We start from the raw sequence: 17,291 nt of genomic DNA, 5'->3' as shown, positions 1-17,291 counted from the left end.
ATTTTTGAAGGTGAAAAATGATGCAGATTATACAATGTCTTTTTATTTAGTTTAATGTTTTTGGCGCTAACTACATACGCCCAAAAAAGGAGCCCCTTGCATGATTCTTTCCTGGGCCCCAAAATATCTCTGAAAGGGTCTTCGAAGACTAAATGTTACGTAAACACTATAAGTAATTATTTCTAAAAAAATTAATAATATATTAATAATCCAAGTTGTTATATCAATAACCAATCTACAATAGACAAATTATAATTATAGATTTTAAAATCTAAAATGCTTAACATGATATTAATAAATATGACGAGTGAATGTATAAAATAATACTGAAATGCACACGTTTACTGTCCAATTCCATGACATATTTGACTTGATGTATCTTTAATAAAATAATATTAGTATATTATAGAATGGCAAATTGTCTGAGAATAGTCCACTAAGAGATTCTTTTGAAATAAAAACGATTACGTCGCGGCTTACTAGAATAAATTATATTGTTTTAATATGGTTGAATATAATAATATTTAGTCCGTCCCACTTTAGACTGAACTGCTACGTAAGAAACAATTTTTGTCATTCAAAAATATGTGTGTTAAATCAGTGTTATATTTTATTTCAAAATAATGAATTGTCCTTTTTTTCAAAACAGAGTGAACATATAGAAAATACTGTTGTATGTAGTATTTTCATGTTTAAAGTATCATTTTTTTAATTTTATTTGCAAGATATCCTGAATATTATAATTTATAATTATTAATTATTGTTTGTGGCTAAGAAATATTAGGATTTAACTCACTTAAAATGTATATTACGGTGCAAAGTGCTTTCCGTCTTCTAGATATCGTATATACCTATAATGTTATCATAAACAAGTATTTAAAAATATGATAATAAAATATGTCTTAGGCATGGTGTATAACAAGATTATTGAAAAAGGTCATTTCCGGCGTAGATTAGAATTTCAGATCAAATTTCTTAGAAATTGTAAATACAGTAGCTATTCTAAGCACGAGTTGAGAATTAGGGAATAAAACAATATTTAAATAAAAAAAACAATATAGATATATGGAAATACAGTTATATTGGTATATAAAAATAAATAATTATACACTACAATAATAATATATAAACAAAAAAGCATATGACAGGACGACGACACAATAAACGTGGGGGGGATAAGCGATTTCGGTGTTAAAAGGTCACCTGCATAATCCTTCCGATCGGTCTTGCGGGCGAACGAGTGCCGCGGACGCGTCCGCTTGGGCTCGTGAAGTCGTGACGTGTCTACCGTAACTGCGTGCGAGGCCCGAACGCCTAGGTCGCGGGAGTTTACGGCTCCGCGCGTCCTGGGCGTCCGAGCGCTCTCACCGCCGTCAGAGGGTAGACCACGTCACGGAGACCCGCGAGCTCGCGACGACCGCGAACCCGTTTGCACCTCAAAACCGATCAGATAGATTGTTCGCAGGTGAACTTTTAACACCGAATTCGCGTATGGGGGGGATATGGAGGGGGGTCCTCGTCCTTCGTCACTGCCGTCGTCCTGTCATATGCATTACCGGCCTAAGGGCCCGATCTTCATCTCCGTCGTCCTGTCTAATCCGCACGGACGCAACATCCGCGCAATAGCGCTCGTTTGACGTGTTTCCACGCTGCGGCCAGCCGCCGCCGACAGCGGGAAACACGTTTTTGAATTTTTGTTGCGTCCGGCTTTTCTCGGCGTTTATCGCCGTCCCCTACCTCCGATTCGCATACGGCCATTACAACTTGTTCGACAACATCACCGATTACGACTGCTATCTCTGCCGTTTCGTTCATCTGTGCAACCGTTTCGTTCATCAGTGCAACCGTTTCGTCCATCTGTGCAACCGTTTCGTCCATCTGTACAGCCGTTTGGTCCATCTGTGCAGCCGTTTGGTTCAATTGTTCAGCCGTTTGGTTCAATTGTTCAGCCGTTTGGTCCAATTGTGCAGCCGTTTCGTCCATCTTTACCGTTTCATCCATTTGTGCAGCCGTTTCGTCCATCTTTACCGTTTCATCCATTTGTGCAGCCGTTTCGTCCATCTTTACTGTTTCGTCCATCTGTGCAGCCGTTTCGTCCATCTCTGCCGTTTCGTCCGTTCTCATCTCCTCTAGTGTTTCGTTAATCAGTTTCTTTTTTTCATTTTCAATCTCCATAGTTTCGACTTCATCTGTAACTCTTTCTAAAACGTTTTCTACCAGTTCTCTCAAGAACGTTGTAATTGAAGCTGAGTTAACGTCTGCCATGATACTCGATGCCATATCGTATTGATATATATATAGTCAATATTAGTGCGTCTGGCACGTTGGACGTCCGGTAAGTTAATAAGATTATTGAATTTATATTTTCGTACACCGTGACAGATCACCCGGACAACGAGCCCATGATGTCGTTTATTACTAGCCAGCGACTACCACCGCGTTTGTCAACAATTCTAATCGGCCGACATTATATATAGGATTTCACGGGCCCGTTTATTTTTTCAAAGACTATTATTATTATTATTATTTATTTATATAAATTACCTCTGTATTAACATTATAACGATTTAACGAAGATTTCGAATATTTCGATCCATACTGTACCCGTTTTAAACTTTTAAGTGGTCTTTTTTATTTTATTTTTCAATTGTGTTTCATTCGATTGGGCTAATATTTTTCATCATTAAAAATTGTTTGAAATCCAATTTTGAATCTTAGTGTTTATAATCTATTATTATCTGTCAACATACGCTGACTTGTTATACATTTTTTTAAAATGTATCTTTTTATGAAATCAGATCTCATTATAAATTTAATCTTTTACATACATAATTAAAGTATCACAACTAAAACAATATTGCACCAACTACAATAATTATAGTGATTTAAATATTAATAGTACTTATGTAATTTAATCGAGAGAAAATATATCAGAAATATATTGTTAACCAATATTAAAACGAAAAAAAATTATTTTACCGAATAACAGAAAATATCATCGTTATTAAATTTATTTTAAGGTTTTCTTTTATATATATATATATATCTAGATAGAAAATGCGGTAATATTATAATCAGACTGCAATTAGCTATTATATTTCGTGCTATGAATGTATAGATAGTAGGTGCAGTATGATGCATACCGATATACGTTATACGTATATATGGTGGGTATAAAGATTAAAAATAATATTTCACTTCCTTTGATTGTTGAATATTTCACGTATTACGTGATAGAAGGAAAATTCGTAATATTAAATTATGGGTGTGTACCTATACCTCTACCTATGTTCTATATGGCTATATAGTAAGTATATAGTATATACTTATATACATCTACTGCATTATGCTGTTTATTACCAGATATATGTTGCACGCACCCGGAAATATTGAAGTTATCACTAATATTATATTTTTTTCAGGTGTTAAGATGGCCGACATATTAACGAATTCCGTCGAATTCCGATAATCATCTTTATTAGCTTGCTATACAGTTGGACTGTATGATTAAACTCCTATTATAGATGGTATAAATACGTCGTATAGGTTCTCGAGCGAGAGTACAGGTATTACCTTAGCATAAATATGAATATAATTACGACGAGGCATTTGATGATTCTGCGCGAATCTATGTGGTAGACTGTCTCGTAATGATAGGTATGTATTCAATTACAATAATTTAGGTATTTTGAAAACAGTTTTGTATTCCGGTAATATTTGTAAAACATTTAGATACCTACTGAGCAAACTGATGAATGTATTGATTTTACGATGAAGTATGTTTACTTGGTAGGAAAGTAAATCTAGTTGTTACTTTTTGGTATTAAAAATAAAAAATGATCAGAACTTTTTATAATAATCAGGAAAGAACGAAAAAAAATAAATAAGGGAAAAAAGAGAATCTTTACTCGAAACCAATTTTCGACAATCGATTTTCTTATTATGTTTTAATTAAACACGAATAACCATAAATACTTGAAATTTTAATCAAATGATTATATTAGCGTTTTCTATTTTTTTTGCCATAAATATTGATAAAAGAATTTTCACTTGGTCAAAATGCTTGAAAATTTAATTTAAGGTTCTTCATAAATTTTTACTATACCTATTTAAAATATTGAAGTATTAAAGATACATGGGCATGATTTTTTTATAAGCATTTAAAATTGAAATTTAGACAAAATTAGATATTTAATTAAATAACGATTTTAAGTTATTTTGCTGTAATTCAAAAAAATTATTCTCAAGACGTTGAAACTTGTATTTTATATCACATTTTTTTTTTTTATAATACGAGTATAATGGTATTTTTAAAATATTTAGATTATTTTTTGGTATTGCCTATTTATATTGTTACGGTAAGTAGATATAATTATTCAAAATTTGATAAAATAATTACAATAATATGATGTATAAATATAATATACCTTAAAAATTATATATATTAATGATGTAATAAATGCAATGTTTTCTGCAGAAATTAATTCAACCTACTGTAATAATAATAGTAAAATATAAATTAGATAAATTATTTTAGTAACAATATAAATTCTTATGTATAAAAATGAATGTTTATTTATTTGTTAGTGCTTAATAGACTTAAAATCTACTCAACCCTTAAATACAATTTATGCCAATAGATTCGCCGAGAATCTAAAGGGGTTTATAGTTTATATGTATTATAGATTCGTTAAAGCATGGCTCACACGCGGAATTTCAAAACAATTCAAATCAAGTAGCCAAGTAGGTACTTTAGATACGATTAAAACGATTGATTTTATGATTTGTTTTCTTAATTCTGAACAAATTTTTAATGTAAATACTTGAGAACGATTAACAATCTTAACGATATTTGATTTACGTCGGTTTTTAAGTATTGGTTAAATATGTTACCAGTTTTTTGTGCTTACATAAAATATATCTAAAATAAGAAGTAGTAAGTCATACAACGATACAACTAATAATTTTAATTGTGTTTATATTGCATATTTCAGTTTCGGAAAAAAATTAAACGATTGAAAGATAGATTAATTTATTTTAATTTGGACGAAGTTGAGTAATACTATAGAGTATAGACTATAGTATAGCATAAAATTAAAAATATAATTAGGTAATAATATATGCTATTAGATTGTCTGTTCAGAATCCTTTTTCGTGTGTAATAATTTTTAATTTAAGTGATTAGGTAGGTACCGTACCTCAACGATGAGGTACAGTCAATACGTCATATTATACAGCACTTTCCACCTTTTGTTTGTCAATGTCTCCAAAAAATAAATTATGTTAATAAAAATTATCACCAATTTTGACGAATTAGTATTTGCGCGTTAATATCAAACCTTTTTAACGTTATCATATGCGCAGAAATAGTAATCATTAATCGTCGATTGAAAGATTTTGTATAGAATTATAAAACACTCCTAAATCTAAAACGTGCACGTCAAATAAAAGTATGACGTATGGTTTTTTTATTTAGAAAATAAAAGTTGTTATTTTTGATATTTTTTCATAGGCATGGACACGTGAGTCCTCGTGAATTACATTTGGTCAATTTAGTCATTGCTCGTCGACGAATAAAGTCGTGCCTGAATGAGCGTGTAGCTAGATTTTTAGAAAGGGCCAAATAATAATTTTAAAAATTACTCGTGGGCCGCATACATTTTTAATGGTAATGATTAAGAATAAAATAAAATAAAAATGTATTAATTATAGTTTACCTATTAGTTAATAATTATAATGTCTCAAAAATTTTTATAAAATGTATTAAATTTATTAGAATAGTATAAGTATTATAAGTAGATTTTTAATAGTAATAATTAGTATTAAATTGATATTGGTTTTTTATTTAAAGTTGTTTTCGTGTTAATGGATGTTACCTCTGTTTCTTTTATTATTTTATTTATGTCCATGGGTGATTTTGATGTTGAAAACCGCAGTAAATTGTCCAAATGAACATGCATCACTCAAACGATTTTTATATTTGTTTTTGATAAATGTTAATTTGCTAAAAGTCGCTTAAACAAATATGTTATGACTCAAAAAATGTTAAAATTGCTCTAACATTTTGTAAAATGGAAGAATACTGATTTTATTTCAGTGAATTTTTTTTTTAATAAGTATTTCATGTCATTTAATATATTTAATTTTGAATTTTAAAATGTACATTTTAGTTTTATTGCAGACTGCACAAAATTTGCTAAAAAGCTGCAATGGCTTGCGTACCATGTAATGGATACTGATGGTGTAGTGACTACATCAAATACACTTGAGGTAATAAACCAACAGCGATCATTGAATAAATTCGCCCAATGTAATCCACGCTTCGCAATAAATTACTAATAATATTAATATTCGTTGGGCGGCGTGGTGTATAGGCAATTTTGCTACATTGGCATGTAGATGGCCATTGTAATGTTTAACTATTATTATTTATTTTTAATTACATAAAATACAAATAGGAATATAATATAAATAATTGTTTTTTACAACTCGTGGAAATTTTTTAGGGGGGGGGGGGGGTGTAAGCTAATACAGGCAAAACTATCTAATAACAACAATTACTACCGTACCAGTTAAATTTAATAATACCATTTTCATGCAATTCCAACCATCGAGTTTAATGTAAAAACAAAGATCTCCGAAGGAACACGGAGTACATTTTATTGTTTGTAAAGAACTGATTAGAAATGTTTTCTGATCTAGTAAAACTCAAAATAACACCACTGATTCGACAACAAATATTTACTGAATACGTGGACACGTGCTACTAATATTAAACTGCGAACAATGGAAAATTCGTAGATTTCGAGCAACGCTACAATAAATTATTTTAGCTATATTATGCACAGTTATTTTTACGTAAAAAACCCATTTTACAGTTGTAAATTCAGTTTGTTATTAGGTACATCATTATTATGGTAATGCCATTTCGAAACATCGGGTGGCATTGGAGATGGGATGAAATGAGTATAATACATTTTATGACGTAGCCTTACACTTTAATGACTGAAGTAATATTATGCATAGAATAAAGTAAGTTGCATAAATAATATTTTTAATTTTAGAAAAAGGCATAATAAACATATCCAATACTAATATAATAATAATATATAATCATTGATTTTTCCTTGATTTGTTAGATGAGGAGGATCGGGTAGATGGGTATTTTGAAAATTGGCATCATTGTTAAATTGTAGTAAGTATACAAAAGTTAAAGGTATCTATATTATTATATAAATATATAATTATAAAATGAGAAATATTATTACATGATCATTATAATATATTATTTTATATAGTTATTATTTACAATTTATATATTTTTAAATACATCATATTATATGTATATATATTCAAATAGCCAAATTAAATTATCTACTATATTATATTCACCGCAAGTACTGCACAAATAGTGTATACTCAGTAAAATTTACAATTATTTATCTTATAATATAATATGGTATTATATTTTATTACAATTTGTAATTTACAAATTGTTATACGCAGTAGAAAATCAAGTTATAATTACCAATCGGAGAAACTATTAGTTTAAAGAGCACGTCAAGTACAATTATAACGTCTATACTACTGTGGCTATTATTTTTATGTGTTGGGGATTTAAATGGTTTTTGGCGACGTCTATTGCCCAAAAAGTTTTTTAATTTTCAAGTATATTGGATATATGTACAAAGGATAGCGTACCGGCCAACGTCTGGTAATCGCCCGGGCACATTTTATTATTATCATCTGCACCAGTAATATTGCTGTAAATACTCGTTGGCGGTGGTAACCATGGTCACCGTGCCCATAATTTTGCCGTAATAAGTTCGAGAAATTCCAATATTACTATTGCCATTATGATAATAGTAATACTGTATGTTATTATTTATTTATTTATATTTTATAATAGTAATGACCAAGAAGGAAATAAGTACATTTTAAATATAATATAATGTAATAAATAAATGTAGAAAATAAATATTAAAAACTCGTGTCAAACGTTTTAACTTAAATCTGATATAAAAAAAAATCTATATAAGATAAAAATGTAATACAGTTACGCATGTATTAATGGGATATGGGAATGTGTATAACAAAATAACGGTTACTGGTTGCAGAATATAGTAAGAAGTTATGTGTGGTCTAAAATTTATATCATCATATTAAATATAATTTCATAAAATGAATTAGTAACACTGTCCTTTAAATTATGAAAACCAAAAATCATTATTTATCATTATAATTATACAACAAATAGTACCATAATTATTAGCTTTTTTGAAATTATGTGGAAAAAATGAGTAATTATAGATTGGGAACCATTATTTATATTAGGTTTGAATTTACATGATATGATAATTGATAGTACCTATCTTACTACAAATGTCTATAAATCTGATAAAACTGATAATGGAAACATTAAAACAATTCGAAAAAGCTTAATTTAATTGATAATTGTAATCCAGATTTGTTCAGTAACGTATTTTGTTGAAAGAAACCTAAAAATTAAAAATAATTGAAGAATATGTCAACATAATGGGGAGAACGGTCGACAGTATAAGCAAGATCACATATTGTTATCTAAAAATACATTTGATAAATTGGCTACCTATCGACAATACAATTAACTCTAATGTATTAACAATAAATAATGTTCACGCTAGAAGAGGGAATGCAACAAATGCCAATAACAAAAATATTTTACGTGCACAAACAATAAACATATAAAACATTTAAACGATGTATTATATTTTATATGTACGTCGTACGAATGCAATCAAAATATTATAATGATGTCGTGAATAGTTTTGTACCAATTTTTTGTCGTCAAAAGCAGCATTTTTACCTCACATGAACTTAAAGTCAAAGCGCACGTGCGCGCGCGTGTGTGTGTGTGTGTGTGTGAGAGAGAAATAAAGAAAACTAAATGTTATACAATTTACAAATTATATAATTTATTTGTGTATGTCAACGAGTTATGGGAGTCCGACGAAAGAAAACTAAGTGATTTTTATTTTTTTTTCTATAAAACATCATTCACAACATTATTTTTGAAACAGTACGAATTTTTGTATTGTAGGTATATACTTATTAAAAGCTAACTTTAGAAAAAGTGGCCATTTATTATAATGAAATGCTAGTAAAATATAAGTGTAAAAATATAATCAAAAGATATTTATATTTTAGAACCAATACATATAATTATTATCATTACGTATAGAATTAATTTGTTGAGTTATCAATTCACACGAGAAAAAAAGTATTAAAAGTGTTAATTTATTGATAAATTTTGTAACTATATAAATGATATCCTTCATGGTTTTTATATTATAAATTTATAAATAATATAAACATTAATACAGCAAATTGAATTTTTGCGTTTAACCACATTAAAACTGTAGCTTATACTTGAAAATTGTTAAATAATTATTTTAAAAGTAACCACGAAAATACTGAATATTATCTAATACTAATCGTGTTTTTATATAATAAACTAAAAAAAAAAAGTTGTCAGAGTACCTTGTACATTTTTAAATTTTACAGTTACTATTCAGTCCCCTAGTGAGGTTCTCAATATTTTTTAAATGCGAGTGAAGTGTACATCAGCCATCAGGAGAACAAAGTAAGGTTTACCTTTAGTGCATAACATGAGCTTGGAATGAGCCGACAAATATATTGTTATTTATTAGAGTATTAGTAGTAACTAGTCAAATTATTAGTAATTAGTATTGGTCTATATTAGTGACCGTAATATAAACCCAGCTATATTATAATATTGACTGAAAATTAGAATTGGTTTATTTTTAATATTATATTTATTAAAGGTATCGGGTAGTGGTATGAATACATATTTTTTTGTCGAGGAACTTATATATTGAATTCATAGAATTCCATGTAAATGTCCTTGGACTCTTTTTTTTATCAAGAATTTGGAATATTATTATAATTTAATACATTGAAACCTCCCTTAACGGTCACCTCTAAATAGCGGACATATTTTGGGGAAAGGGGACATTTTCACTACTTTTCTACAAAAAAACCTCTAAGTAATGGACACTTTTATGGCATTTTAACTTTTTATTTTAATCATTTCTATCGTAACTTCATGGAATTAGAAAATACATTAACATACGAAATTACTTCGCGCCAAAATACGAAACAATCTTAAGTAACTGATTTTTTTAAATATAATATTATGTTAGTTTTAATTTTTATATTATCAATTTTTTTTATCTTTTTACATTTGCATATTTAAAAATACATAAAAATAAATTAAATTTATGATGTACCATTTATATGTATAAGTAACTTTAAATAAATAAATACATTTTTTAACTTTAATTTAAATTTTTTATTTTCCTAGTATTATATTAATAATTAATCTCTCTAAATACCGGACACCTCCAAATAGCGAACAAATTTTCGGAAGTTTCACTGTATTTTAGTATTGAACAATATCAAACGTTCAATAAAATAATAATTATTTATTAATAATAAATGTACCTATATTGTTATAAAAAAATAATAATAATATATAAAATAGGTTTTTGGAATAATATTTGGTAATATTATAAAAATATTAAAAGTTTAATCCAATATGAATTAATATTTGGTAAGTTTTATATTATTTTAATAATATTGATATAAACCAAAAACGTAAAATAAATTATAGGTTTATAAACTTTTCTTAAATTCTCTATCATATAGTAGATTAGTTGTATTGCATATATGTGTATATTGTTAAAGTGTTAATGTTACATCTCTAATTTTATACGATCATATTATAGAACTTACATAATTAAATTTAACAGCGCGCTGTTAAGATAAGAATTAAAGTATTTTTTTTTATTATATCGAATTTTTATCAGAGGTTAATTGTATTTGTTTTTCAACTTCATTTTCAATTATTTAATGAATTTATGTCTCAATAACGTTGATATGACATAGTGTAGATTATGTTTTTCAATAAAAATATTGAAAATTATTAATGCTGTTAATAATATAAGTTGGTTCGATAGAGAATACAAATTATACAAACGATTCCATAATCATTCAAATGTTCTCATATAAAATATATCATCTCCAGACCTATTCGATACCATCCGTTAATTAAAAAGAAAATAGTCCAATTAGTCCATAGACCTTTTAACTTCCGTCATTATTTAATATTCATATTCAAATTAAGAAAATAAAAATTCTTGAAATCGGATTCTTAGATAATTAGTTGCAATGGTTATATTGTACTTACGTATATATATTTATAGGGTAATGTCAATGGATTTTTATTGCGGGAAATGTTCGTCCACATTATATAACTAATTATATAAGTACACGTATTTAATGAAAGCAGCGTGAGCAAAGCGAGTTAAAAACGATTGATCAGGTTTAGTGACTCAAAAAATAAAATAAAATCACAAAGAAAGTTAATAATATCTCTAAAACTTATCAATATAATAAATAAAACAACATTTTAACGACAAAAATAATTCAAGTTTACAAATTTATTTTACAATAAAAGTCACGATGATGGATAATGTGCGTGCGGTGGTAATGTTATTGTTGTATAATAATATGACTCAATAAACTTGTCGGAAATGTAAAAGGATGCAAGACTGAAAATATGTTTACCTCTGTTGTTTTGTTAATTATACTTTGATGATGTATAGTAAATGTTATACACGCACACTTATAGAAGATATTTGCAGAGATTTATCCAATTGTAAAATAAATTAAGACTATATTTGATTAATAAACCAACGGTTTTTTTCTCTCAATAATTACTTTTCTATTGAAGGCAATGTTTATAGCTACTCCAATATGGTTATACGATTACATTTGTATAAAGTACTTCTTGTCATTTTATTAAATTGTATATTATATCTACTGCATGTCATCCTAATATGAAACCCAAATACTCTAATGTCTTTAATATTTGACTCCATCTATTTCCTATTTTAAATTGTTTAAGGAATCAATATTTAATTATTAATCTTTTAATAACTTTATTATCAACTATACTGAATATACTTTTACCTAACTATAATAATTTTTGACGTTTTTTTAATTTCATAATTATATTGTTACAGACTTTAATATACATAATTATATATTAATAAATATTTATCGTTAATATTCTTTTATATTCTACAAAATAAAAACGTATTATCATATTAATATTATTATTGTTACGAACAGTTTATGTCTATAGGTACCTTTTACGCAAATGTTTAATTTGTAACCGATGAAAATAAATAAAACTTACCAGACGTGAGAGTTGTTATGGTTCTTCTAACAAAAATTGCTCACCAGGAATTACCGTAATTACAGCTTTATACATCGGCTGTTTTGTAATTATTATTATATTAATATTATACAACTTCTTGAAGAGCTTTTCTTCTATCGATTTTATCCATTCATTTTAGAACTAAAATAATTAAACTAAGGAGATTTACAACTGTAAATAGTAAGTTACAATTTCCAAAACATTAACTAAAATAAAAAATAATGAGGCTATTTATAGTTAATATTACATAATTAATATAATTATTTAGTTTTATTAAATTATGATAATATGTAAACAATAGAAAATATTTCACTAAATATAAATATAGAAATTAGACAATAGTTATTAGATAATCACAATAGGTATATTTTATAGTAGTTTAAAGAAGTTAACAGCGATGTTGACAAACAAATTCATTTAAATTTAAAAAATGACATGTTGGAAATTATTTTTAAAGCATAATAAATTATGTAATAATATAACGATTTTAATTATTATAAAAAAAATTTTTTAGTGACAGGAGGGGATGGTAAACTTCTCCAAATTGCGCATAATATATGGTTTTTACGGGGAAAAAAATCTGTTAATGAAAAATTAATATACATATTATGTTTGATATACTCGCAAGTATGACAATAAAACCAAAGAAACTGTATCGCATTTATCAACATGACAATATGATAATATTCAACATAATGTTATTCGCGTATTATATTTCAGAGCACAGTGTACGTATGATGTAACTAGCCAATCATTTTGTATTTACATTTAATGCGATCAGCGATACAAAAATCATAATATTACGTCAATAAAGTATGTCAATTGAAAGTAACTCAACTTTTTTTTTCATCGAATTTGAATTACGATTATACTATAGTATTGTGGATTGTGGATTGTAGATTTAGGATAATATAATACAATGCATTATGTGAAATATTCTGTATACAGCACAGTGAAATGAAATCATTTTTTATAATTCTGTTGGTTATGCACTTTGTAGAAAATAAATTTAAATAGAAATTTAATTAATTTACACAAAATCAGTTGTTAAAAAAATATAAAATATTATTATATTGGAAACTAAAATGCTTGGATCAACAAACCTCAATAATTGCGAACAATAATAATTAATTTGTATAATAATATTGCTTTTGAGTTTTATCTCCGAGTATAGCATTTAAGCATTAATTAAATTCAATGATATTTCGATAATAAAGTGTCTGAAGAATAAAGTTAAATCATATGTTTATTAAATCAACAATGGTTTTGATTATCAGTTATTCTATATATGTAGTATAAAAGTATCAACAAAAATAATACATTATCTTGATGTACGTTTTTAGATGTTGATTTAGTTAGTAGTTTTCGTAGTAACATCTTTTATTTACCATTGATGCTTCGCGGGTCATAAGAGAGGAGGATGATAAGGTAAATTTTCAGAAACTCAGGTTAACGAGAGCACAGCCTATTAGTAATAGCTTATTATAAATTCAACTACATATTTTTTTTGAGCAGTAGTTAAAGATTTGTACATGATATGTTATTTATGTATAGACAGTTTAGTACATAGACGTTTAACAGTTAATAAAATTCAATTGGAAATATAAAAGTATCGTGTAGGTATCTTGTATATTGTATCTAGATACACTAAATACATGTATCATGATACTTTTTTTTTGAGGATTTTGCCCAACCCTGATATTAAGTATTAATATAACACTAGTCATGAGTTATGAATTATATTTGTTAAATAAAAATAAAAAATAATAAAGCAGCTGCTCGAGAAAGGGGATTTTAAGTAAAAAAACACCAACTTTTTTGTAGAGTAAATTCTTGACCCATTATATCATGCATTTAAGTCATACAACTCTATTTGATCAAAATATTTTTTACAAAAATGTTTTTTACTGCAGTTAGTATTTAGTAAGTGAAATAATAATAATAATAAAAAAACAATTTCAATTGCATGGTTTATACAAATGTTAGAATATTTTTTATACAAAACAAAAGAATTTGTAGTTAGTTGCCAACCTAATTTTTACTAATTAATTGTAACAAAGATATTTTCTGTACATCTACAAATAAATAAATAAGATAAAAATCTATTTTATTTGTTTTAACTTGTTTGGACATTGTGGTTTGTAGACTTTTGTATCTACTGGATAATGAGTAAATAACATTGCGATTTGTGATTGAATTGCTGAAGATTAAATTTATCAGAGTTTCCCTTTTCGGTGTTTCAAATATTTAGGTGAAAAGGATATGAATTCTTTTTTACACTAAATGTGTTTTATAGTTTGTGTATATAATGCAGAACTTTTTATTAAAAAAAAAAAAATTTTTTTTAATTAATTATGACTATTGTTCAACATTTGTGTTTATGGTCTAACTATAATTATGGTATAATATTTCTTTTTGTCTTGATAATGTTTAGTATTTTTACAATTTATACAATATATTTATTTACATTATTTGTGTACATTGGTAGAATCTGTAATAAATATTATGTATGAAATATAATACCTCGCACAATATAAATAATATTCAATATAAAACCAAATATTCTACTTATTTATACAATAATTGTGTTTGTACTAAATATATCAATCTATTTTTTATATAAATATATATTTAAAAATAAATTGTGGTAATGAATATATGTGTATATTAAAAATAATTTACTAGGAACAAGCTTTATTGACAGACACACACTTTTTCTATATAATTTATTAATATTGTATAATTAAATATAATATTTAATAAAGTTGGTGTTAATAACGTTATTCATATTTTGTATAAGTCAAACCAATTTAAATAATATTATATATTTCCATTTAATAATAATAAGTAATATCATTGATTAAAATTATCGAATAATTTTTAAATTTTAATCAATGGTAATATTAGAATCAATAAAAGTTTATATGGTTGTTAAGCTGGTAGGTTAATGAAAACAATTATGCCGAGTTTTAGTTAATTATAGGTAATATGATATTATAAAATAAATAATTTAATACTCAAATTTTATATAAAAGTGAATATTTTTTTTTTTTTTTACATATTTAACAAGGTATTTTATATTGTTAGTTTTTATATCTAATATTGGTAATATTTTTCTCTAAATTAAATTAATTTCTGAATTACTTAATGGCTAATAATATTATGTAAGAGCAGATGATTTAATTGAGAAATCCAGATCGCGGGTAAGTTGTAAATTTACTAGCAGATTATGATATAAATTTGTCTAAATGCATATTTGGTTGATATAAGTTAGTTATAAAAACAACAGCATGCTTTAATAATTCCAATAAATTATTTATTTAAACATATTATAGTAAAATTTATGATGTGTGGAATTTTTCGAAATCTAGTGATAAAGCTACTGATTATAACTATAAGCAATTGACGATCTTTAACATTAGTTTTTGAGAATATTGTTTTGTATAATACCGTACTATGAATTATTATTCTAATACGAGTAGCACTGTAGCGAGAAACGGGAATAAAAGGAATATAAAAGAATTGTATTGTTATCGCCTTATTGATGTTTTCGGTCATCATGTTTAGACTGGATATGTGTATATATAATGCATATTGTATACACTATACACATATTAGTTTTCTAAACACATACTTAAACTACACTAAAGTTACATTTGCACCTACTTTATTTTTCTTCAACAATGAGAACGTATACTATTATTTATTTGTGTTGAGGAGCGAGGGATTTTTATACTTAATCGTGAAAATTGAAATCCCAAATTGTATTTGAAAGAACGCGTTTGGCTACCAAGTTTTCAGTGATGTATAAAAACGAACTTTTAGAAAATCATAAAGTTTATTGTACGCAAAACTAAAATATAATATTATATATCATATACGTGCGATTCAGTCATCCACACGTAAAATATTGGCGGAAAGCGTTTCGTCAATTCGTCTGAATACACAATGGACTGGCGAGTGGCGAGACGAGACCTCTTTTCGATGTGTTGAGCCAAATAAACAAACGAATGTATTATTATAATATTATAGTACAATAATGGTGTTATATATATATATATATGTATGTTTTTTTTATTTTTTGCTGTTTGAATATTTTATTGTGTATAAATGTTATTGTTTATTGTCATCCCACTACTGTATTTTATTCGATAAATCTCTACGATGTAAACTTATGTTTTAGAAAACGATTTCTTAAATTAACTTTTCTAACTGTAAAATGAATCACAAATCATAAACCTTGTAACATTTAATTTCGTGTATAAAATTTGCAAAAATTTGGGATAATATTAATTTTTTTAAATTATATTTGTTATTTTAAAGGTAAAAATTTAAAAAATTAGTTTTTAGGGATAGATTTTTAAATTATTTCGGTGCAGAAAAACTCAAATGATATATTAAACGCTATTTGAGTTCGGTGTTCACTTCCTGTGTCATGAATACCAACGACGAACTGTATATTTTTTTTATGTATATCGCGGAAATTATTTCAATGAATACATATTAAAATTAACTATGGCTCACAAATTTTTGTATTGTAGTATTGTACTATGGTCTATAGCGTTATTCTTGCAATCGCTTTAACGACGTTGCCGTTGTTCATCACGCTTTTTGGTAGGCTACTAAAATATTACAAGATTTTACGCAGAATCATTTAATAATATGAATTGTTAACTATTTCACGAGGAATTTTGTGACGCACAAATAAGGGTGGTAGGTAGGGGATTATATCAGGTTATTATATCAAAGAAGTTTCACTAAAAGTATTTTTATTCAACAAATCGAAATAAAAACCAATTTATGTTTGGCTGAAAATTAAAAAACAAATTATTAAACTGTCTAGTTCTACTACAAGAGCTAAAAATCTAAAATACTGCTTAGAAGATCAAACAGTATTTTATTTTTAAGTTTATTTTCAGCCTTGCTAACTAAAAAAAATTATATTTGTAAAAATATATAATACATTTTATGATATAATATATTAGGCATACATCGATACATTCATTTA

Source organism: Rhopalosiphum padi, chromosome 1, assembly GCF_020882245.1.
Source record: "Rhopalosiphum padi isolate XX-2018 chromosome 1, ASM2088224v1, whole genome shotgun sequence".
NCBI classification, from domain to species: domain Eukaryota; kingdom Metazoa; phylum Arthropoda; class Insecta; order Hemiptera; family Aphididae; genus Rhopalosiphum; species Rhopalosiphum padi.
Note: the sequence above shows the minus strand (reverse complement) of the source record.